Below are 24,775 nucleotides of genomic sequence, written 5' to 3'. Positions count from 1 at the left end.
GTTCATAAGGCTGCACTCACAGCTGCATGCTCTTCCCTAAACGAAACATTTTAAGGCGTCGACTAGCTGTCTTTAGCCTGAGTCTAAACGCGAGTGTGTGTGTGTGTGTGTGTGTGTGTGTGTGTGTGTGTGTGAGAGAGAGAGTTTGCTGATCAGTGTGTTGAGATGGTTGCCTGTGTAATACACTGTCTCATCCCGAAATGAGCCCGAGGGTTAAACGTGCAATTCACTCTCTCCACAATTATACACATGCACACACACACACACACACACACACACACTCATTTTTTCCAGCTGCTCTACAGAGGGTGTGTGTTCTTAAAGCTGTCAGGGGGTGCACATATTTTCTGTGGCTCTAAAACAAACTGAAGTGAAAGTTTAAGTAGAAGGTGAAAACGATCTCCATGTTCTTCTTAATGACACAGGAAGTGTTTCAGCATGCGGACTTTCAGTAGTCTCAGTGGTGCAGTGGCTGTTTTCAGCTCCAGCAGCAGTGTGTGAGCTTTTAAATGGAACCAACAACAAGCTAGAAGTTTACTGGATTTGTTTCAGACTTCTTTCTTTCTTTCTTTCTTTCATCTGTCAGTCTCTCTCTCTCTCTCTCTCTCTCTCTCTCCCTCTCTCTCTCTCCTTCAATCTTGTCATCTTTTTATTTTAAGAAAGCCCACACTGTGACTCAGAGGTAATTGTTGGTTTTCCTGGATCATGTTTCATCTCCTCCTCTCTTCCATTTCTTCTCCTTTTATTTTAATGTTATATATGTCATTTATAAACCAGTACATCTTTGTGTGTGTGAGTGTGTGTGAGTGTGTGTGTGTGTGTGTGTGTGTGTGTGTGTGTGTGGGCCTCAAAGCTGTGGGAGGATGCTGGCAAGAGTAAGCACTAACAGGAAATGCCAATCATCTCACAGGAGCCAATCAGTTCGGAGGATGCTGTGCTCTCATGCACTTACCTCAGGGACCACAGCTGTGCTCTGTGTGTGTGTGTGTGTGTGTGTGTGTGTGTGTGTGTGTGTGTGTGTGTGTGTGTGTGTGGTTCCAAGTCGCTCCAGCTGCCACTCATTGTTCTTTCTACTAAACTGAGAAAAAAGTTTAAAAGACATGGGAGATGGAGAGGGAGAGAAAGAGAGAGAGGCAGAGAGGGAGGAAGCAGTGGATGGAGACAGACAGACGAATAGAGGAGGGAGCTTGGGAGAGAGGAAGGGAGGGAGTTTAGAAGGAGAGAGAGAGAAAGAGCTCCAGTGGTTTATGGTGTTATTTAGAGTGAACAGAAGAATGGTTCAGCGTGTGCATTGTGCTGGTGAGTACACGTCTTAAAGTCTTACCTTTTTTTGCAGTAAATGTTCTATGTCGCTTTATGTTTGGACTTTTGAGTAGATAAATGCTCTTTGAGAACATCAGAGAAGACACAGGAGCAGAAACTGTCCACATACAGTCCCCTGACTGAGACATGTCACTCTGATGTTGCAGAAATAATGTCTGTAGTGATTATTTTACAGGCGTGCCACACTTTATTTTTACAAATGCTTTAAGGTTTTCATTAACACATTTGTTAACATTATCAAAAACAACTTTCCAAGGTTTCCAAGCAATTAGGGATTTGTAGCGACTGTTGTTTCAGCTGAATGGCTGATGGTCAAACCAGCTATGAATTTAACTAACCAATAAACTACATCCTGGCAAAAATCTACATCACCAAACTAGCCGAGGTAATACTGGATTGCTAGTACATGTTTTTGCTACTAAAACACAAAGCTGGTTTAGTTTAATTTGGGCAGCATCTCAACTTTCATTGCCACCATGCTGCCATACGGTAATGTTATAAATGTTGGAAACTTTTAAGCCTGAAAAGTCAGTGCATGTAGTTTCTATGAGATTGAGGAGAATGTAGCTTAGTAATTAAGGCATTGGACTTTGGTTTCAAAGGTCATGAGTTCCCAGCCACCAAGCTGCCACTTAACTCCATAGCTCTGGATACGGGCATCTGCCAAATGCCATAAATGTACAGTAAATGAGAGATATGTACAGTATAGGTAGCAACTCTCCTATAAAATCATTATTAAGCCTCTTTCAGGACTCCGAGCAATAATAATGCTCTCTATTTGCACGCTATTTGAAGAGCATTCCTTGATTTTACATCAGTTAAATTTCTAAATAAAATACTTTTTTCAGTCAGGGTATATGAAGCATCAGGTCGCTAGACGACTGTCAGCTTTTTTGCAACCAGGTTGTGTTCAAATCTTTTTTTGTATCTATAACTATTAAAAGAAATGGCAGCTCAATGCTCTCAGAAACACACACACATACACAGAGACATGACAGCAGGAGGTCATACACACACACACACACACACACACACACACACGTACATTCTCACGCTCACACACTCCATTACAGCCAAGGAAGTACTGAACAATGGGTTAATATTGTGTTGTGGGAGCAAGCTGTGGTGCACACAATGACACTTTTACTAACATGCATACTGTACACACACACACACACACACACACACACACACACACACACAGAGCTCGTTGTGTTCTGCTTCCTGTTTGGGAGATCTCCAGCAGCATCTGGATCGATGTCTGAAAGAACGGAGAACTGGGGGAAGGGATCAGTGCTGAAATCTGTACGCTCTCCGAAAGTCTCCTCGTCTGAGCTCACTACGGAAACACAGACACGAGGGGAGAGAAGGAGAGAGAAGGAGAGAGAGAGAGAGAGAGAGAGAGAGAGAGAGAGAGAGAGAGAGAGAGAGAGAGACAGAGAGAGAGAGAAAAGATGCTGACCAGTTTAAACAGCCATGATCAAGGCACAGTTTATTAAAGCACCACATATAACCTTTCTTTCTTTCTTTCTTTCTTTCTTTCTTTCTTTTTTCTTTCTCATTTTCACACACGCACACACACACACCATCTGATTTATCTTCTTACATTTTTTTTTACTTTCTTTCATTCCTTCTTTCAGTAATCTGTCTGTCTTCAGTCTTGTATATCTGTCTGTCTATCTCCTTGTTTTTACCCCTTGCTCAAAGTTTCAGTGGTCCTGATGTGACACTTCTGAGGAATGTAGAGATCCAATACAGTAAAGACTGTAAATGCGGTTCATTTATTCCGTTTAATTCAGTTTAATTTGTATAGCGCTTTTAACAGTGGACATCGTCTCAAAGCACTGATAAACACAGATAAAGCGGTTATAAAGTTGTATCAAAGAACGTATAAGTTTGTCCCTATTGAGTGAGCCAGCAACTGTATCAAGAATCTCTTTGTGATATAAGGAAGAAACCTTGAGAGGAACCAGACTCAAAAGGGAACCCATCCTCATCACCGAATGTCCATTCCTTACAGTTCCACCAGGGTTGAGATGCCAAACCAATCGGATATTGGTTTGAGTTATAATCTCAAACCAATCGGACCATTCACCTTTGACCTCTCTTGGACTCCTTTGGTGGTTTTTTTGCATTATTTTGTGTAATCTCCATCGATCTCTAGCAGACACCAGTGACTTCCTGGTGTATTTGAAGTCTTCTCACTAATTCTACAAATTTACAGGTTGTTCATGTGGGCTACTTGCTTAGTGTGTAAGTGTGTTAGTCGTGACCCAGGAAATGAGTGTGAACCTCGAACTGAATTTCCAAAATCAAACATTCTACTCTATGTCGAGACTTGTTTGGAAACTTGTCTGGCATCAAGCACAACACGGCAAGAGGTCAAAGTTACAGAGATTTTCTCCCATTCTGTAGTTTGATGTGAATGTATAAAGCACATGACTTGGATAATTACTCGAATGCCAAGAGGGACAGGGATTGTGCTGTATAGCGCATTTGTCAGGTTGTTTGTTTTACTTATTATTCACTCAGGATTCTGTGCATTTCATGAATCTGAGATTGTCTATGATGAAAGATGGTTTATTTGGCTGCTAAAGGTGGTTATGTTTTCGCATGTAGAAAGAAACCCCATATCACAGTTCTTGGTGAAACTACAAGACCAGCTTATGTGTGTGTAAAGTTACTAACACTGATGTGAGTCACTCTAAATAACACTTGTGTCTGGCAATGATAAATAGGACAATGTTTTAACGTTTGCATTGCCAAGCTTTAATCATTTGTTTAATAGAGTTAGCAGCTTTGTCTTTTGGTCTAGCTAACATCGGCCAGCTGCGAGTCATTCTCTTCCAATTGGACAGAATGAGATGGTAAAACTGGGACTGGTATTTTTGAAATGTTGTCTATGAATCAGATCAGCCACAGCTCACCGTAACATCAGTGAAACAACAGCATCATGCTTCACAGGGATTCACTGAATGCCCAAATACATCACTGTGATCACAACTGGTGGAGGAGTTTGGGTGTTTAATTGAGTGTGTGTACATTTAAGTGTAAAGTCTCCAGCTGTTAAATACATACACATCACCTATACTGTATACACACCACTGTTCCAATATAATAATCAATTCAATTTGTTCCATATAGCGCTTTACAGAAATTACCAGATTATAAATACTCATTTTAATGTCAAAAATTTGTCACTATAAGTTTGTCCCTAACGAGCGACTGAAAGGTGACTGTTGTGAGTTATTACAGTTATCACAGTTTCATCATTGTTGAGGTTATCAACTGTTCACACTTGAATGAAAAACTGTTTGTAGCAATTGTGGTCCTCTACCTTTGTAGCAGACTGTATATATTAATTACATTCCAAATCCCTCTTCATGGTTCTTGAGTTTAACTATTTATAGAATGATGAGACTGAGATATGTAAAATTGCAAACAAGTATTTCAGTGGATTGAACCAAACACTTTTTTACACATCCATCACTTGCCATCACTTTCATTTTCTTTATAATGCCAATATAAATTACTATATATACTAATTACATGCCCTTCCATATACCGTATTTTTCAGACTATAAGCCGCTACTTTTTTCCCACGTTTTGAACCCCGCAGCTTAAACAACGAAGCGGCTAATTTATGAATTTTTCCTGGGTTTTTCCCGGTTTCACAAACTTCAAGCCAAAAAACTGAACCCCATAACATTAGACCAATTAAATTTCCGAACGGAAACGAAAACACACACTTCACCTGTGTTCTGAGCTGCACGGCATCGGGAGAAAAAACTTCCACCGATGGTGATTTTTAAATGCACGACGATGCCAAAAGATAAACTCCCGAGAGAAATAGTTGTGAAAGGAAGGAGGAAGACAGTGAACAATGACTTTCTTGGTCTGCTACTGTTTAGATACACGCCGTTTTAACGCGTTGAGACTGGGTGAAGGGAGAGCTCGCTAACTCCAGTTGCAACAGAAATCATATAAGCACAGACAGGTTTCCAAAACTCGTGCTTTTTTATTTTTCTTGGCAACAGCGTTACGGGTTAGTCAAAGAAACTTAGAAATGAGCATCATAAAATAATAAGGACATATTCCTCGGTCTTGCACACATGCAGAAATAGAGGAAAAATGCGGCGGCAGGCTATTTTCAAAATACCGCTCTGCTCCTAATAGAAGCGCAACATATTTTACCTGTTACACCGTGTAACAGACACTGTCTTTCATTAAAGCCTGTGTAAAGTTCATTAGTTAAAGTGTAGACACCTGCGGCTTATATACATGTGCATAAAATTAATAAAGTAAAATTCTATAAAGTGTGTGTATATATATATATATATATGTTGTTGTTTTTTTCTGTTTTGGAATGAGAATTAATTAGACAGGAAAATATTTGTTTATTCTCTGCTTAAAACAGCTCTCATCTGTTCAGAGTTGAGAGAGTGAGAGAGGACATGAAATGCCAATGCAAATCAAAACCACTTCAAATCCCTCTTATTTATAGCCATAAAAGATGGTGATAGATAGATAGATAGATAGATAGATAGATAGATAGATAGATAGATAGATAGATAGATAGATAGATAGATAGATAGATGGATGGGTGGGGGGTGGATGGATGGATAAATGGATGGATGGATGGATGGATGGATGGATGGATGGATGGATGGATGGATGGATGGATGGATGGATAGATAGATAGATAGATAGATAGATAGATAGATAGATAGATAGATAGATAGATAGATAGATAGATAGATTGATTGATTGATTGATTGATTGATGGGTGGGGGGGTGGATGGATGGATGGATGGATGGATAGATAGATAGATAGATAGATAGATAGATAGATAGATAGATAGATAGATAGATAGATAGATAGATAGATAGATAGATAGATAGATAGATAGTGGTTAAGGCTCTGGGTTAGTCATCAGAAGGTCTGGGGTTCAAGCCCTGGCATTGCCAAGCTGTAACTCTTGAGCCCTTTGAGCGAGGCCCTTAACCCTCTGTGCTCCAGATGTGCATGTATCATGGCTGACCCTGCACTCTGACCCCAGCTTCCTAACAGCGCTCGGATATGCGAAGAAAGAATTGCACTGCTGTAAGGTACATGTGACACGTAAAAGGTCCTTTACCTTTACTTTAAATAAGGCATTGAAAAGATACTCATTATTTTTTATCACCAAGGATTTTGTGTAGTTCTGCTACAGCCTTATATTCTGATAAGTGAGATCTTAATCACACTTGCTGTCAAAATCCTCTCTGCTTATCCCCAATGCTGGTTTGCGTGTTTCATTCTAAACAGCTCGTGTCAACACTTCCTCTTTTTATTCCTTGTTTCCAGATGTTCTGTGAACAAAATGGCTGCCATGCTGACAGTCAGGATTTTAAATGTTGATTCTAATCACAGAGGAGAACTTCGAAATGGACCCTCCTTGCAACCGCGGCAACTACAAATTAAGACCTCGCTCTTTCCAAAAGGCTAATAATCAGTTATTTGTTTCACCAAGTATACGTGTGATGCGTTTATTACATATTATATAATTTATCGTATAAACAGTGCAATGTTGAAGCCTTGATGATTATAGCATGTGATGGAAATGCATGTTATGTGATTGAACTTTTCCATGTCAAATGATGCTCGTGTGAGACCCAGTGTAGAAGACATCTCTGTTTCTGTCTACAGCTGTCTTCATCTCTCAGAGCAACTTATACAGACCACTATGTAGCCACAGAGCTCAGAAAACACAATATTTCATTATGTGATTAATAATCAGTCATTTTGTGGCATGAGATGATTCTCAGCATTCAATGAACTCATTGGTGATTGTGTTTGTTCTGTGAAAGCCCTATAACAGAGAGGTAGGTTCTGTTAGGCAGATGTGTGTCTCTGTGATGGAGAGACAAAAACCGAGAGAAAAGAAGAAAAAAGAAAGAAAGAAAAAAATAGAGGGAAAATTCTGAGAAAGTGTGTCATTCTCCATATGTGGGATGACTTCATACAAACAGTCATCACAGTCATCACTCAATGTTTGTGTGTGTGTGTGTGTGTGTGTGTGTGTGTGTGTGTGTGTGTGTGTGTGTGTGTGTGTTTTAGCACACATGGCAGTATCGAATTTGAGAAATGTTAGTATTCTTTTTAGTGTAAACACATTAACCAAAAGAGGCAAAAGGATTTTGGTTACTGTGGATATTTATCTACAGGGACACATAAAAAAAATACAGATCCAAAGCTACATAAAGAAAAGAATACTTTATAAGGGTATTTATAAGGGTATATAAGTTGTATATGAGTGTATAAGTGTGTGTGAGAGTTGTATAGGAGTGTATAAGGATGTGTGAGTGTATAAGTGTGTGAGAGTTGTATAGGAGTGTATAAGGATGTGTGAGTGTATAAGTGTGTTTGATGGTTGTATAGGAGTGTGTAAAGATGTTTGAGTGTATAAGTGTGTGTGAGGTTGTATAGGAGTGTATAAGGATGTGTGAGTGTATAAGTGTGTGTGAGGGTTGTATAGAGTGTATAAGGATGTGTGAGTGTATAAGTGTGTGAGAGTTGTATAGTGTATAAGGATGTGTGAGTGTATAAGTGTGTGTGAGAGTTGTATAGGAGTGTATAAGTGTGTGTGAGGGTTGTATAAGAGTGTATAAGGATGTTTGAGTGTATAAGTGTGTGTGAGGTTGTATAGAGTGTATAAGGATGTGTGAGTGTATAAGTGTGTGTGAGAGTTGTATAGGAGTGTATAAGGATGTGTGAGTGTATAAGTGTGTGAGGTTGTATAAGAGTGTATAAGGATGTGTGAGTGTATAAGTGTGTTTGATGGTTGTATAAGAGTGTATAAGGATGTTTGAGTGTATAAGTGTGTGTGAGGGTTGTATAAGAGTGTATAAGATGTGTGAGTGTATAAGTGTGTGTGAGAGTTTTATAGGAGTGTATAAGGTGTGTGAGTGTATAAGTGTGTGAGGGTTGTATAGGAGTGTATAAGGATGTGTGAGTGTATAAGTGTGTGTGAGAGTTGTATAGGAGTGTATAAGGATGTGTGAGTGTATAAGTGTGTGTGAGGGTTGTATAAGAGTGTATAAGGATGTGTGAATGTATAAGTGTGTGTGAGAGTTGTATAAGTGTATAAGGATGTGTGAGTGTATAAGTGTGTGTGAGAGTTGTATAGAGTGTATAAGGTGTGTGAGTGTATAAGTGTGTGTGAGGGTTGTATAGAGTGTATAAGGATGTGTGAGTGTATAAGTGTGTGTGAGAGTTGTATAGAGTGTATAAGGATGTGTGAGTGTATAAGTGTGTGTGAGAGTTGTATAGGAGTGTATAAGGATGTGTGAGTGTATAAGTGTGTGTGAGGTTGTATAGAGTGTATAAGGATGTGTGTGTATAAGTGTGTGTGAGAGTTGTATAGGAGTGTATAAGGATATGTGAGTGTATAAGTGTGTGTGAGAGTTGTATAGGAGTGTATAAGGTGTGTGAGTGTATAAGTGTGTGTGAGGTTGTATAGAGTGTATAAGGATGTGAGTGTATAAGTGTGTGTGAGAGTTGTATAGGAGTGTATAAGGATGTGTGAGTGTATAAGTGTGTGTGAGAGTTGTATAGGAGTGTATAAGGATGTGTGAGTGTATAAGTGTGTTTGATGGTTGTATAGGAGTGTGTAAAGATGTTTGAGTGTATAAGTGTGTGTGAGGTTGTATAGGAGTGTATAAGGATGTGTGAGTGTATAAGTGTGTGTGAGTTGTATAGAAGTGTATAAGGATGTGTGAGTGTATAAGTGTGTGAGAGTTGTATAGAAGTGTATAAGGATGTGTGAGTGTATAAGTGTGTGTGAGAGTTGTATAGGAGTGTATAAGTGTGTGAGGGTTGTATAAGAGTGTATAAGGATGTGAGTGTATAAGTGTGTGTGAGAGTTGTATAGAAGTGTATAAGGATGTGTGAGTGTATAAGTGTGTGTGAGAGTTGTATAGGAGTGTATAAGGATGTGTGAGTGTATAAGTGTGTGTGAGGGTTGTATAGGAGTGTATAAGGATGTGTGAGTGTATAAGTGTGTGAGGTTGTATAAGAGTGTATAAGGATGTTTGAGTGTATAAGTGTGTGTGAGGGTTGTATAAGAGTGTATAAGGATGTGTGAGTGTATAAGTGTGTGTGAGAGTTTTATAGGAGTGTATAAGGTGTGTGAGTGTATAAGTGTGTGTAAGGGTTGTATAGGAGTGTATAAGGATGTGTGAGTGTATAAGTGTGTGTGAGAGTTGTATAGAGTGTATAAGGATGTGTGAGTGTATAAGTGTGTGAGAGTTGTATAGGAGTGTATAAGGATGTGTGAGTGTATAAGTGTGTGTGAGGGTTGTATAAGAGTGTATAAGGATGTGTGAGTGTATAAGTGTGTGTGAGAGTTGTATAGGAGTGTATAAGGATGTGTGAATGTATAAGTGTGTGTGAGGTTGTATAAGAGTGTATAAGGTGTGAGTGTATAAGTGTGTGTGAGGTTGTATAGGAGTGTATAAGGATGTGTGAGTGTATAAGTGTGTGTGAGAGTTGTATAGGAGTGTATAAGGATGTGTGAGTGTATAAGTGTGTGTGAGAGTTGTATAGGAGTGTATAAGGATGTGTGAGTGTATAAGTGTGTGTGAGAGTTGTATAAGAGTGTATAAGGATGTGTGAATGTATAAGTGTGTGTGAGGGTTGTATAGAGTGTATAAGGATGTGTGAGTGTATAAGTGTGTGTGAGGGTTGTATAAGAGTGTATAAGGATGTGTGAGTGTATAAGTGTGTGTGAGAGTTGTATAGGAGTGTATAAGGATATGTGAGTGTATAAGTGTGTGTGAGAGTTGTATAGAGTGTATAAGGTGTGAGTGTATAAGTGTGTGTGAGGTTGTATAGGAGTGTATAAGGATGTGTGAGTGTATAAGTGTGTGAGGTTGTATAGAGTGTATAAGGATGTGTGAGTGTATAAGTGTGTGTGAGTTGTATAGGAGTGTATAAGGATGTGTGAGTGCATAAGTGTGTGTGAGGGTTGTATAAGAGTGTATAAGGATGTATGAATGTATAAGTGTGTGTGAGGGTTGTATAGGAGTGTATAAGGATGTTTGAGTGTATAAGTGTGTGAGGGTTGTATAGAGTGTATAAGATGTTTGAGTGTATAAGTGTGTGTGAGGGTTGTATAAGAGTGTGTAAAGATGTTTGAGTGTATAAGTGTGTGAGTGTATAAGTGTGTGTGAGGGTTGTATAAGAGTGTGTAAAGATGTTTGAGTGTATAAGTGTGTGTGAGGGTTGTATAAGAGTGTATAAGATGTTTGAGTGTATAAGTGTGTGTGAGTGTATAAGTGTGTGTGAGAGTTGTATAGGAGTGTATAAGGATGTGTGAGTGTATAAGTGTGTGTGAGGTTGTATAAGAGTGTATAAGATGTGTGAGTGTATAAGTCTGTGTGAGGGTTGTATAAGAGTGTGTATAAGATGTTTGAGTGTATAAGTGTGTGTAAGGGTTGTATAGGAGTGTATAAGGATGTGTGAGTGTATAAGTGTGTGTGAGGGTTGTATAAGAGTGTATAAGGATGTGTGAGTGTATAAGTGTGTGTGAGAGTTGTATAGGAGTGTATAAGGATGTGTGAGTGTATAAGGATGTGTGAGGGTTGTATAGGAGTGTATAAGGATGTGTGAGTGTATAAGTGTGTGTGAGAGTTGTATAGGAGTGTATAAGGATGTTTGAGTGTATAAGGATGTGTGAGGGTTGTATAGGAGTGTATAAGTGTGTGAGGGTTGTATAGGTGTGTATAAGGATGTGTGAGTGTATAAGGATGTGTGAGGGTTGTATAGGAGTGTATAAGGATGTGTGAGTGTATAAGTGTGTGTGAGGGTTGTATAGGAGTGTATAAGGATGTGTGAGTGTATAAGGATGTGTGAGGGTTGTATAGGAGTGTATAAGGATGTGTGAGTGTATAAGTGTGTGTGAGAGTTGTATAGGAGTGAGGGTTGTATAAGAGTGTATAAGGATGTTTGAGTGTATATAAGTGTGTGTGAACGTTGTAGAGGAGTGTATAAAGATGTTTGAGTATATAAGGGTGTATAAGAGTGTACAAAGGTGTATAGGATTGTATAAGGGTGTGTAAGGGTGTATTGGAGTGTATAAGGATGTGTAAGGGTGTATTGGAGTGTATAAGGATGTGTAAGGGTGTATATGAGTGTATAAGGATGTGTAAGGGTGTATTGGAGTGTATAAGGATGTGTAAGGGTGTATTGGAGTGTATAAGGGTGTGTAAGGGTGTATATGAGTGTATAAGGATGTGTAAGGGTGTATATGAGTGTATAAGGATGTGTAAGGGTGTATTGGAGTGTATAAGGATGTGTAAGGGTGTATTGGAGTGTATAAGGGTGTATATGAGTGTATAAGGATGTGAGGGTTGTATAAGAGTGTATAAGGATGTGTAAGGGTGTATTGGAGTGTATAAGGGTGTGTAAGGGTGTACTGGAGTGTATAAGAGTATGTAACAATGTATTGGGGTGTATAAGAGTATATAACAATATATTGGGGTGTATAAGGATGTGTAAGGGTGTATATGAGTGTATAAGGATGTGTAAGGGTGTACTGGAGTGTATAAGAGTATGTAACAATGTATTGGGGTGTATAAGAGTATGTAACAATGTATTGGGGTGTATAAGGATGTGTAAGGGTGTAGATGAGTGTATAAGAGTGTGCAACAATGTATATGAGTGTATAAGGATGTGTAAGGTTGTATATGAGTGTATAACGGTGTGGAAGGGTGTATGTGAGTGTATAAGAGTTTATAAGGGTGTATAGGAGTGTATAAGGATGTGTAAGGGTGTATAGGATTGTATGAGAGTGTGTAACAATGTATAGGAGTATAAGAGTGTGTAAGGGTGTTTGAGAGTATAAGTGTAAGGGTTTGTGTGTGCTGGTTATCGTTCCTCAAAGCTCAGGATCAGAGAAAGAGACAAGTTTCACCGTTTCCCCACTGATTTTGGATATCCAGATTTGTGTGTGTGTGTGTGTGTGTGTGTGTGTGTGTGTGTGTGTGTGTGTGTGTGTGTGTGTGAGATAGAGAGAGAATGTGTGTGAGAGAGCATGAATGTTGGCACTGCCCTTATAATTGGTCCCGGGTGAGAATGATGTACTGAAGCATGAAAATTTATACTTACTTTCTTCTGGTTTGACAGCGTGCACTTACAGAAATTCTAGCAGGCCTGTGTGTATGTGTGTGTAATGAATTAATCCAATGAGGAATGAGCTCATTACTACAGGCCATCATAATACAGCTAGGAAAAAGACAAAAGATGGCACTGCCTTTTTTCAACACACACACACACACACACACACACACACACACACACACACACACACACACACACACATATAGCTAATAATTACAGATGTGCAGAACAGAAGGTTTGCTATGTTTTCGGAACTCAAGTTTTTGTTTTTTGTCTGAATTTGGAAAAAGAAATAAATGCTATTAAATATATGCAAGCAGATTGGAGAAGCACATCTTGTGTTCAGACTCTTTTTTTTTCCTGCAGTGTAAATGTTAAAGATTTGTTTTGTCAGCACTGTATTTAGCTTGACGCCATGACCCTCACAGTTATGGCTGTTCTGCACCACAGAAGCTCCAGTCAGAGCTGCCCAGTCCAAACACCGTCTGGATGACTGTCTGACACAACGCTGCGCATGCCAGCACATCAGTACGCTCTCAGAATCCTGCTTCAAGAAAATAAATTAGACATTAGAATTCAGAAACTCACCTCGTCCCATATGGCATTGGAGCGATGATTCATTGGTAAACTTTAAGCTCATGTACGTCTTCATGAGGTTAAAGTTTATCGATGAGCTTTAAATATAGAGATCTAAAACTTTAGTTCATGTGTTGTGTTACATCTTTGAGACATAAATAGTAGCTGGAGACAAAGTTGCAATAAAAGCAGACATCCTGCAATGTTCTTGGAGTTCTTCTCACTGCTGCTTTGGCTGGCTCCACATGAACAACGTAAAGATCCATGAGGTTACCGTGGAGGGTAAACTCAATAACCGTGAAGATGGATTTGAACTGTAATTAATATAAACAGTCTGTTTTAGTGGGCTCACACTGTGCGAATTTGAATACACATTTGCGATTGAAGCTTGTCAGAATGTCACACTGAAGGATCTCAGTTGTCATAATGTCAGACTTCACGACAATCAAAAACTGACTTGCACAAGAACGTCATCAATCCATATTGCGTTTAGACCCACATTCTATCCCTATAAGCAGTGGTGGGCCGTGCATTTGGTACCTGGACCTTCAGTAAAGACGTACCCGATTTAATCCACCTCTTAATACCACCACAATCATATCGCAATTATAAAAACCATCAATACTCTACAAAAACGCAATATACCAACACGTGGGAGATCTACAGAGAGAGAGGAATTTCACATATGGAGGTTGAAAACTATTTTACTAAAGCAAGAAACCCAGTTAAGTCTCCAAACCACTACACTACAACCTCAACTGTGCACCTACATCATCTGGAGTAGTTTAGAATCAATATTGGTCTAATAACATGACAAAAACATTAAAATGTAAATAAAACACAACCTACTCACCAGAGATGCAGACTTATAATGTGCAGCGCCCCCCAGAGGCTGTAATCCAGTGGTACCGCTCGTATTCACTGGTCTGGAAGTGAAGAACAAACCCTTTCCTGGGCTCAGACACGCTAGCTAGCTTCGGGGTTGGATGACCTTCTCACGATGTCTAGCTTTTCTGGACAAGTCCGCCTTGAAAATTTATTTTTATTTATTTTTATTAAAAAATAAAGTATGTCCGATACCAAATCAATTTCTCTTCCTCCGTCAGCCATCCATTGTGGACATAAAAAAGTCTAACTCTGATGTATTAATGTGTGCAGAGCTACACGTGTTTTGCCAGTGGAACTTGGCTGTAACAGTTTCCTTCTGACCAACCAATCAGAGGACGGAAAAATGCTGACGCTATTCTGGGCCCGCAAGCTTTCCCTGTGAGGCGAATCTGAAATCTGATTGGGTAAAGTAACAGATTTATTTCCAATATAGACTGAGGTAAAAAGGCCAGCAGTACTGATTGTGAAGGCCGTGGGCAGATTAGATTGACATGGCAGCACATAGAGGCTGAAATCTGATTGGACAAAAAAATCTAAAATCCACATACACGTACTGGAAGCAGTGCAGCCGAGAGAAACGCTACGAATAAACTGTTGGGAATAAATTGATAAAATTTCATGGAACAAATATTTGAATTATGGTGTAAATGTAGGTCAGTGCTTCTGATGGTGTTCAGCACAGCAGAGAAGGTTTTACTGGCCCTGACCACCCACCATTGCCTAAAGGTAGCTTGCAGCAAACAAAAACAACCTGTAGCTTGTCATACAAACACTCCTTTTTCCTCCATAACTCAATGTTGTTGTTTTTTTGCTGTACTGTCCACCTGACTCGCTAGCCTTGGATTTCCAAAATGGCAGAGGGTGAGCCCGGCATTAGGACTACAATTACTATGAAAAGTGTTCACTCGTGTCCATCAGTGAACATTTGATAACTTGAACTATGATGGAACTATAATGGACTTTTAGTGTCACCCAATGAGGTTGGGTTCCATTTTGAGTCTGGATTCTCTCAAGGTTTCTTGCTAATATCATCTCAGCAAGTTTTTCCCCTCACACTCCTCGCCACTGGCTCAGCTGTTGGCAATAAACTTAATGGACTAATTTATAAATCTTAATTTTATATTTATAATCTAGTTATTTCTATAAAGCTGCTTTAGGACAACGTTTATTGTGAAAATGTACAGTACAGAGTTACAGACCAAATCCCATCACCTCAAGGCAACAGTATTCCCTAACGGCAGTGGCCTCTTCAGGCAGGATAATATTCAGGAATGTTCAGCGATGGTGGGCGAAACATAAGAGTTCATAGTGTTGACTTGGCTTCCGAATTCCCCTGATTTCAATCCCATCGAGCATCTGTGGGACGTGCTGGTCAAACAAGTCATATTTATGAAGGCTCCAGCTCCCATCACAGGCTCTACTGCTGACATCCTGGTGCCATAACCCGCAGCACACCTTCCGATTGCTGTGTTATTAAGCACACTATAGCAACAAAATTGATTTTAATTAAAATAAAGTGATGTATATGTTACACATATACCCAAATTATACAATTTGTTTAATTCATTAATTAAATACTGAATGCTCCAGTTCCCAAACATGCCCTGTTAATCCAGGATTAAACATAACTGCCCAAAATATTGAAATTGTCTGGAAAAAAATTGCCTGAAAATACCTCATTAAATTGTTGTAAATTAATTGTTCATATGAATAGATAATTAAAGTATATTTACATTTAATGTTAACATACATTTTACATGCCGATATTCAGTTTTAATATCACTTTATTAAAGCAGTTCTGTAAACAGGAAAAAGACCATTTGGAAATTAATTGCCAATGTTGATTTTTGCTCTGTCAGCTAAATTAGATCCCGATACTTTATAGCATGCTGGAGAGATAACTTGCTTACATTGTTTCGTTAATTCTAGTTAAAGATCCTTCCAGTGAAATTGGTGTCCCTTCTTTGATTTCATCTTCATCTAACAAAGCTTTCAAGTTAAGTCAAGCAAAATGAATTGTTTACTACGATGATGATGATGAACTCTATTCAGTACTAGTGAGTGGAATGATGAAGTCTGATGAACATTTATGTGCCTATCACTGTAATGAATGGACATTTGGTGCCATGCAGATGGAGATCGGTTCCCTTTCGAATCTGGCTCTTTTCAGAGTTTTTCCTTGCCATAGTCTCCACTGGTTCACTTATTAGCGATAAAGCTGCTTTGAGACAATGTCAATTGTTAAAAGTGCTTTACAAATAAAAATGAATTGATAAATTGAGCAGAGTCATGCACACAGTGAAACATTTTCCTGAGGTAATATTTCATATCATCACTCATAGAAATCAGATTAGTGGCTCAGAACTAAGTGGTGTGTAAAGAATTGTATTCGTTTTATATTTATTCACAAACTGGAGCTGCTCTTGTTTCAAAATAGTTTTCGAGATCATGAATAAAGCACAGTGGCAGGAATGTTCAAATCTGGATTTGGGCTTTTCTCTAATATGAAATTCAATTTAAAACTCTTCAGTGATGTTAATGATATGAACTCATCCTTAACTGTTCCTAACTTGGCCTCTATTGCACATTTATAGCATTGTTGATTATGTAGTTAATATAACACAAAGACTTTTTCCTGTTACATTGTGTATATTCTCAGCGTTGTGCCAAGAATATTTCACAGTGGAAGCTGAAATCTGAATGCCCCTGTGCCTCAGCTACACAGCGTACACAGGGAAATGTCATTAACATGTCATCAGAGCTGCTATTACTGAAACATGGCTTGTTTTACAGGAGCTCTGTGTGTTTTCTGAGTGCTGCGTATTATTATTATTAAAACCACCGGCCATAAGTCACTAAACTCTGGTGGTGTGAATAGTGAACGTTTGATGGCTCTGGTTCTGGAGAAGCGATCTGTCTGGTGAAGATGCATTAATGCATGAATGTTTTACAAATTTGGGGTTTTGGTAGAAAAGTGGAAAATTACAAACCACGTATTCAAAACATTCAACCCCCATCCCCATATCTCATCACGCTGTACTGTGAATGTGTGTATTCTAAACACACTTTAATGAGACCCTTTCATTTCCAGTTCATTGGTGCTGTTTAGAGATTGTCTACTGAGTGGTGACATGAAGTCATGTAATTACATTCAGTGGTTTTATTTTCACCCCATTTTTGTCATTTTCAACTCAATTTCCTGAACAGAAACAACAGGACACCTAACTTTTCTAGCCATATGTGGTTCTTCACCCAAACATTACCAAGTTGGAGGCATGAAACTTTCCCATCACTTGTACTAGAACACACAAACCTGTTCCAAAGTGCAAAGCCAGCTTCAAGATGGGATGGTGAACATGTGTTGAAGGAGAAGATCTCGACTTGCCTGCTATAGAGATAGTGATCTCAACCTTATTAAACCCGGATAAAATAGAACGCTGACTGCAGCCCAGGTGCCACTTCTACATCACTACCTACATTTTACTCACAGCCTTGTGACTGAATAAACACACATCTCCAGAAGCACACTCCAAAATCTAGTCATCATCTTCCCAGAATAGTGGAGGATATTATAATTGCAAATGGGGACTAATTGTGGAATGAGCTGTTCAAAAAGCACACCGTCAGATCAGCTATGATGAAATGGGCGTGGTCTCTGAAGAATGACTCCACCTCCCACTGACTGGTATGAGAGATTACAGAATGGTTGATTGATTATGAACATTATGTCGGTATGCAGATTTTGGACTGACACTTTGGAGAGCGCTGTATATTTTCAAAACCTTCATCACCATATTAATCTTCATCACCATCATCATCGTCAATTCAGGACAGTTCTAGAATATTTTGCTGAATATGTTCTGACTCGCCCATAATCATGTGACACCTCAATGAGACGTTTAGTGTTGCTGGTTTTTACGCACCCGGGGTTTCTTTTTGTATTTGGAGATGTGTTGGAAAAAGACTGGTCTCTGATAAAAAGCTGGAGTAAGCCTTTAAGTGACGTTTCTGTATCTCTTCGCTTGTTCACTCGGGTATATGAGAGCTAACTGGGGTCAGTGCTGAGATATAAACATGCAGAAAGAATGTTTCCCTCTGACTTATTTGTAATGGGATTCTGATGTGTTTTTGGACGAGTGTCCGTGTGTTTCAGTGTAAACTGTGCTAAGCAAAAATGAGTGGGCTATAAGTCAGGGGGAATTCCAGTGGACCAAATTACACATTTCTAACTATACAGTATAAGTGTGTGTGTGTGTGTGTGTGTGTGTGTGTGTGTGTGTGTGTGTGTGTAGTCTTTTCCTGTTTGTTTGTGAGACTGGTGCGTTTCAGTGCTTAGCTATAGGTAAAAGTATAGTGTGTAAAGCAGTTCTGTAGTCCATACTGAGTCCTCTCTGGTGGATTTATCACTATGGTGAGAGTTGTTTGTTGTGGGTGGAACACAATGACATGAGAACATTTAGCATCTGTTTGGCTGAGCCTGCTTTTCTACACGGACCGGTATACTTGGCTACCTAAGGTCCATACAGACTTAAATTCTAATTCTGTCAACTTTTTTAAGACCACAGGCACGTTCTCTTCTGAAATGTGCATGTTAGTGAAAATGTGCTTTGTGATAAGGATGCTGCTGTTCGGCTGTGTTTGCATGTTGGACAACGTCCTTTCTAAGTCCTCACACTGTATCTCTTGGAAAGCACCTTGTGCAGCTGTCTCGGGTGGCTGTGTGTAATCCCACACAGGCCTGAACTAAACTCAGTCCAACTATTTTCTCATGGCAGTCGCTTGTAAGGCGTTTTAGTGACAGAAAATCAAATAGGTGTCCATGAAGTCAGTGGAAAAGCAGTATGGACATTTTTGTGTCTTATTGGCATGTGGGTATTGTCAAGGCAAATACAGTACAGACACCAATGCAGCACATAATGGTGATATATTTATTATGTAATACTTGTCAATCCTAAATGTTTAGTTATAAATATCCTTCACATCATTGTACTTGCTTAAGAAACTGGTTGCATATATAAGATTTGACCATAGAGGGCAGTGTTGCACCTCAGAGTTGAGCTCACAGCTGGGCCTAGTCTGTGTGTACTGAAGATTTATGCATGATGCATTGACAAAACCAGAAACTAAATTTACCTTGCGAACAAAACCACAGCGTATATTCTATAAAGACATTATTTTTTACACCCGACACAGTTTGGTTCTCTGATTACAACAATCTGGTGCCAAACCTATGAATTGGACTGTCCTGATCATTTATCATTTTGAACTGTTCATTCTGAAAAGCTAAAAAAAAAAACTTTTTTATTTAGAATAAATCAAAGTGAATACATACACCTGACTATCAAACTCGTATGCTTGCTGAAGATCACACTTCTGATTTATTCCCCTTTTTTTCCATTATAATAACCTCCACTCTTCTGGGAGTGTAGTTTTTGGAAGAGAATTACTGCAGCCAACCATTTATGTCATTCGAGAAGTTCTGGGGCACCGTCTGCAGGGTTGAGGTCAGGGTTCTGTGCAGGCCATTCGAGTTCTTTCACTCCTGGAAGTTCTTGCAAGTTATTTCTTCATGAAGCTTGAAATTTTCCTTCTGGAACAAGTTTAGTTCCAATGAATCGTAATGCTACAGTAATTAAAAGCATTCTGTAGGTTTGTGTGTTCTGTAATTTGTGGCAGTTGTTTAAAGACTAAAATCACACTCTTGATGTCACCCAAATGAGGATCGGTTTCCTTTTGAGTCTGGTTCCTCTCAAGGTTTCTTCCTCATAACATCTAAGAGAGTTTTTTCTTGCCACAGTCGCCACGGCTGCTCATCAGGGATAAATACACATCGTTCACCTTAACTTAATTTCTGTAAAGCTGCGTTGAGACAATGTCTGTAACAATGTCTGTAAACACGGGGAAAAAAATATGCGGTTGCCATGTCAGTCAAAAGAACTCTTATGTAAAAGAGTTCTTTTGACTGACATGGCAACCGCAGATTTTTTTCCCCGTGTTTGTAAAGGGACTATGCGTTACTTAAGAAGATACTTAAGAAATTTGAGATTTGATGTCTGTCTGAACCAAAGAAATAAACTATCTGCACCATATTGAATTGTAGAGCATCGTAATTGCATTGCGTTGAATAAAATCGGATCGCACCGCATCAGTAGCTGCTTCATATGTGTCTTTAATGTTTCGTATCGTTGCCTCTGTATCGCAAATCGTATCGCAAATCGCACCGGCTTCAGTTATGGAGATTCACATTCCTCAAATAGTTTTGTTATTCCGGTTTGTTGTTTTGAATAAAGACATAAAGACATTAGATTCAGAAAATTAATCAAAATGATTCCACAAATGAATCATTCTGTTCATTTGTTCAGTTTGTAAAGTCACAGGTTTGAGATTTCTTTTCTGTATGTAACCTCATGAAAATATAAAACACGTATGACATGAAAAATACAGGTTTTTTTTGTTTTCACTTCCCAGAAATAATCTGCTTTATGTCCTAAGGCCTAAAAAAACGTGTTCCCATGCTACCAAAATCTTCTCAATCTCTGGAAATCTTGTGAAACACTCGTTGTTAGACATGCCAAAGAGGTTCACTGATTACACTGCTCAGACAAAACACCCATGACTGTTTACTCTGTGTGTGTGTGTGTGTGTGTGTGTGTGTGTGTGTGTGTGTGTGTGTGTGTGTGTGTGTTCACGCATTAACAAAGCATTTCAGTCCACCATAACTAAACTAAGTGACTGCCGGTTGTGTGTTTGTAAACTGAATCATGGATATTACAGTAAACTACAATGAAAAGTGAATTAAATGGAAAAAGCAGAATATTTTCCACATATTTTTGAAGCCACATGTCTGAGGTGAGAATTGGTGTATCGGTGTGTTTGACAGGTCAAAGAAATAATCCATAAGTGTTTGCAATTTTCATGTGGTCATGTGATCTAAACTGTATTTTGTAGTGAAATTTGGATTCCTAAATGATCCACACTGGGTTTATTTATCAGTCTAAATTAAAGTAAATTGTCACGTAACAGGACTCAAGCAGGAGCGGATGCAAGTGCAGAAATTTATTAATGAAGTGGAGAATGAGCAAACCCATAAACAAGACACAGGATATAAATAAAAAAGAAAACAAACAGTGACATGAGCGGAATAATTTAAACTGAGTGTGGGCATAACAGAAAACCTGAAAAGACAAACACAAGACAAAAGTTGCTGTGAGCTACAGTATGTGTACAAATACAATGCATTGGGTGCAGTGGTCTACAGGAAATGTAGTCCCTGTCCATAATCCTGATATAAATGTAGTCTCTGTCCATAATCCTGATATAAATGTAGTCCCTGTCCATAATCATGATATAAATGTAGTCCCTGTCCATAATCATGATATAAATGTAGTCCCTGTCCATAATCCTGATATAAATGTAGTCTCTGTCCATAATCCTGATATAAATGTAGTCCCTGTCCATAATCCTGATATAAATGTAGTCTCTGTCCATAATCCTGATATAAATGTAGTCTCTGTCCATAATCCTGATATAAATGTAGTCCCTGTCCATAATCCTGATGTAAATGTAGTCCCTGTCCATAATCCTGATATAAATGTAGTCTCTGTCCATAATCCTGATATAAATGTAGTCCCTGTCCATAATCCTGATATAAATGTAGTCTCTGTCCATAATCCTGATATAAATGTAGTCTGTCCATAATCCTGATATAAATGTAGTCCCTGTCCATAATCCTGATATAAATGTAGTCCCTGTCCATAATCCTGATATAAATGTAGTCTCTGTCCATAATCCTGATATAAATGTAGTCCCTGTCCATAATCCTGATATAAATGTAGTCCCTGTCCATAATCCTGATATAAATGTAGTCCCTGTCCATAATCCTGATATAAATGTAGTCCCTGTCCATAATCCCGTCTAAAATCCTTACTTATACTGCTAATGTTATCGCCCATAAAGTCCAACACGTCTTTTTTGATACAGCTCATTTACATATAATTTACATATAATTTACATATCAGTGCATGCCTACAAGCCTACAAAAAAGGTGAAGCGCACAAGCAGCTAAATAATAAGTGAATGATCAGGGTCAAGTCTGAAAGTGATGAAGTTATTTTGACTGACTTCCACACCACATAAACAACCATAAGGTGCTTTTTAATGGCTATTTTTCTTTTTATATTTTAATTCATTAATAATTAAAATTCAATTAAAATTTTTTTTTAATATTCTTGATAGCACTGTTAGTCCCTGACCCAGTTAGCAAGCATGAGGGCTTTATGACTCTCTAAATCTCAGGTTAGTACCAATAAATGAATGAATAGAATGCTGTGACGAGCTATGGTTCAATGAGTCTCACTGTTACTTTTATACTGCAGTTCTCATTAATACAACATGTAACATCACTGAAAAATGGTGAGTGAGACAGTGTATGTCTTTACATCATACTCCATCCCAATAGACTGTAATGGAATATACTTGGGTTGTTTCTCACTTCGAGTCTCTGCCGTGGTTCGACCCGAACAGAACCGCTGCTCATATTCGCGCTAAATGGTTCCTTAGCCGGCCCCTCAGCAGAATAACAAACAGGGCTTTGCAAAAGAGCCACTGTGTATGTGTGTGCCATCAGACCTGCAGGTGCAGAGACCGAGATGAACTAACGCATTTAGGCATGAAACAAAAAGTAGTGCAGTGTAGAAGTTGAAATGACGGGAAAAGTGTAAGAAATGTTTGCAAAAACAAACAGTCTTTTATTCATTCTTGCTTTGATTGAATGGAAAAACTGTTGCACACACACACACACACACACACACACACACACACACACACACACACACACACACACATGCGGTCAGGTAGCAGCAGGTTCATGCTTTGAACACATCTGGAGGTAAATTCACCATGACCTCACTGCATGCCCTAAAATAGTCACGTTGTGTGTTGTGAAATGGATTTTCCATGTTTTTATTCAGGGCAGATGGACAAGTTTAGAGCGGGACGGTGTATTAGTTACAGATGTGATTGCTTTTTTTATTTTAGATAGTCCAGTACAAATGGACAAGTGTGTGTTACAGTGTGTGTGTTTGCATGTTCGCCCCGAAGTTCTACATTCTCCTCCTTTCCTAAATGTTTGTGGGTTAAAAATTCTACAGGTTAAGGAGCCACTCGTGGTTGAAACAATGGAAGCTTATCCTGCCGGGAGAGAGTGTGTAATTAGCCAGTGGGGAACACCCGCAAACACACACACACACACACAGAGGATCAAGGGCCTGAGCTTCCACTGAGCAGTGACCTCTGTGTTTAAATGGGGCAGGAGGGGCACCGCTCCATTGTTGTCTTATCTTTAACGCCCCACAGGAAACACCGTGTTCAAACACTTCGAATGCTACAGAAAAGAAAAGCAATTCTGCAGGTCATGTTCAGGAGATTGCTTTAGGTTTGTTTGTTGTCTAATGCCATTTATTAAGGGAATACTCAACCTCGTTTCGGCGATCTAATCTCGATCTAATATGACGTGAGAGCGTGTAACATGGACATGTCTGTCTCTTAAAATAAGATATTTTCTGCGTGAAAGGCTTGTGGAGGGTTAACTAAGAGATATTCCTATTCCAAGCTCGAATCGAACACATGTACACACGTGCATGCACGTCTGTTAAGCAGCTGTTGCAGAGTCTCAGGCTGGAGACGTCGTTCTCGTCTAATTCTGAGGCACGGAGCTCTGTGGGAATCAGCAGTGATATGGACGTGTATAAGAGCTTGAAATGAACACCTGCCCTAAACCAAAGGCAGGTCCAAACCGTACGGATCCCACAGTCTGTATCAGTTTCTCTGTTCACGTCTTTGACCTTCAGTAAAAATAATGAGCTTGAAAGGGAAATGAGGTATTAAACTTTAAGAGAAAAAAGACCCCAGTGTAGATTTCTCACATGGATGAAATTCTGTGTGACAAATGAGAAATTCTTCTCACCTCTTAGATGCTCATGTTCTCTTTATCCGACTTATTTTCCCCTCCTTTCACTTTCTCGCTCTCCAATTTCTGTCATGAGCCCTTCACAGCTGTTGCTGCTTGGGGGAATGTTTTTCTGGCAAGGAAGAAAGAAAGAACGACAGACACACAGACGCATGGTTTCTTCATTACAGAAATCAGGCACAACAGCAGAAATCCACTTCATTTTATTCAAATTATTTGACATTTTTCTCTGTTTCAGTTTTTGACTCCACTTTTAGCTCCTGAATAGATTTTTACAAACAGTATTTAAATCCCATTCTACTTGTATATACACTCTATATACACTCTTAAAGCCGCTTTACAGAGAAGATGTTATAAAGTTGTATAAAAGAATGAATGAGTTTAGTGCCTATAAGTTTGTTCCTCATATTTGTAGCTTCATACCCAATGAGTGACCAACTGTGGCAAGGAAAAAGTCCCTGAGATGAAACACTGAGAGGAACCAGACTCAAAAGGAAACCCATCATCATCTGGGTTATACCAAATGTCCATTCATTCTAGTTCCATCAGTGTTGAGGTGTGCTGTTCAGTGACAGGAGCTCAAATTCAAAAATCTTCATGCAACCTGGTCCTAAGCCATTGATATTAATTGCATTAATTCCATCCTCAAACATTCAAACTTGAGTTACTCAGTAACTTCATGGATTTTTAGGGTGTTGAAGTGCATCCAGAGTTGTCCATATGAGTAATCAGACTGAAAATGATGACCCACTGTCTTCTGGGTGACACTGAATAGTGCATTGAAGTTGTGAAGTCTCCTATGATGGTGTATGTAGATATTATGACATACCAGAAACATGATGTTGGGTTTGAGTCCTTCC

The 24,775-nt window shown here is 39.0% G+C and overlaps 1 protein-coding gene across 3 annotated transcripts in view; it reads left to right on the top strand.

Annotated features, from left to right (window-relative positions):
* Positions 1 to 24,775, top strand: part of sash1a (SAM and SH3 domain containing 1a) — a 231,284-nt gene that overhangs the window by 143,998 nt on the left and 62,511 nt on the right. The window contains exon 1 of one of the 3 annotated variants that reach the window (XM_046873881.1): positions 1,171 to 1,299. The exons of the other annotated variants lie outside the window; for them this stretch is intronic. The gene's annotated coding sequence lies outside the window, so the exon portion shown is untranslated. Of the gene's footprint in view, positions 1 to 1,170; positions 1,300 to 24,775 lie in introns of those variants that run through there. 3 annotated transcript variants of the gene reach the window in all.

The sequence above is a fragment of the Silurus meridionalis genome, chromosome 18, assembly GCF_014805685.1.
Source record: "Silurus meridionalis isolate SWU-2019-XX chromosome 18, ASM1480568v1, whole genome shotgun sequence".
Classification (NCBI taxonomy): Eukaryota; Metazoa; Chordata; class Actinopteri; order Siluriformes; family Siluridae; genus Silurus; species Silurus meridionalis.
Note: the sequence above shows the minus strand (reverse complement) of the source record. Positions and strands in the feature narration are given on the sequence as shown.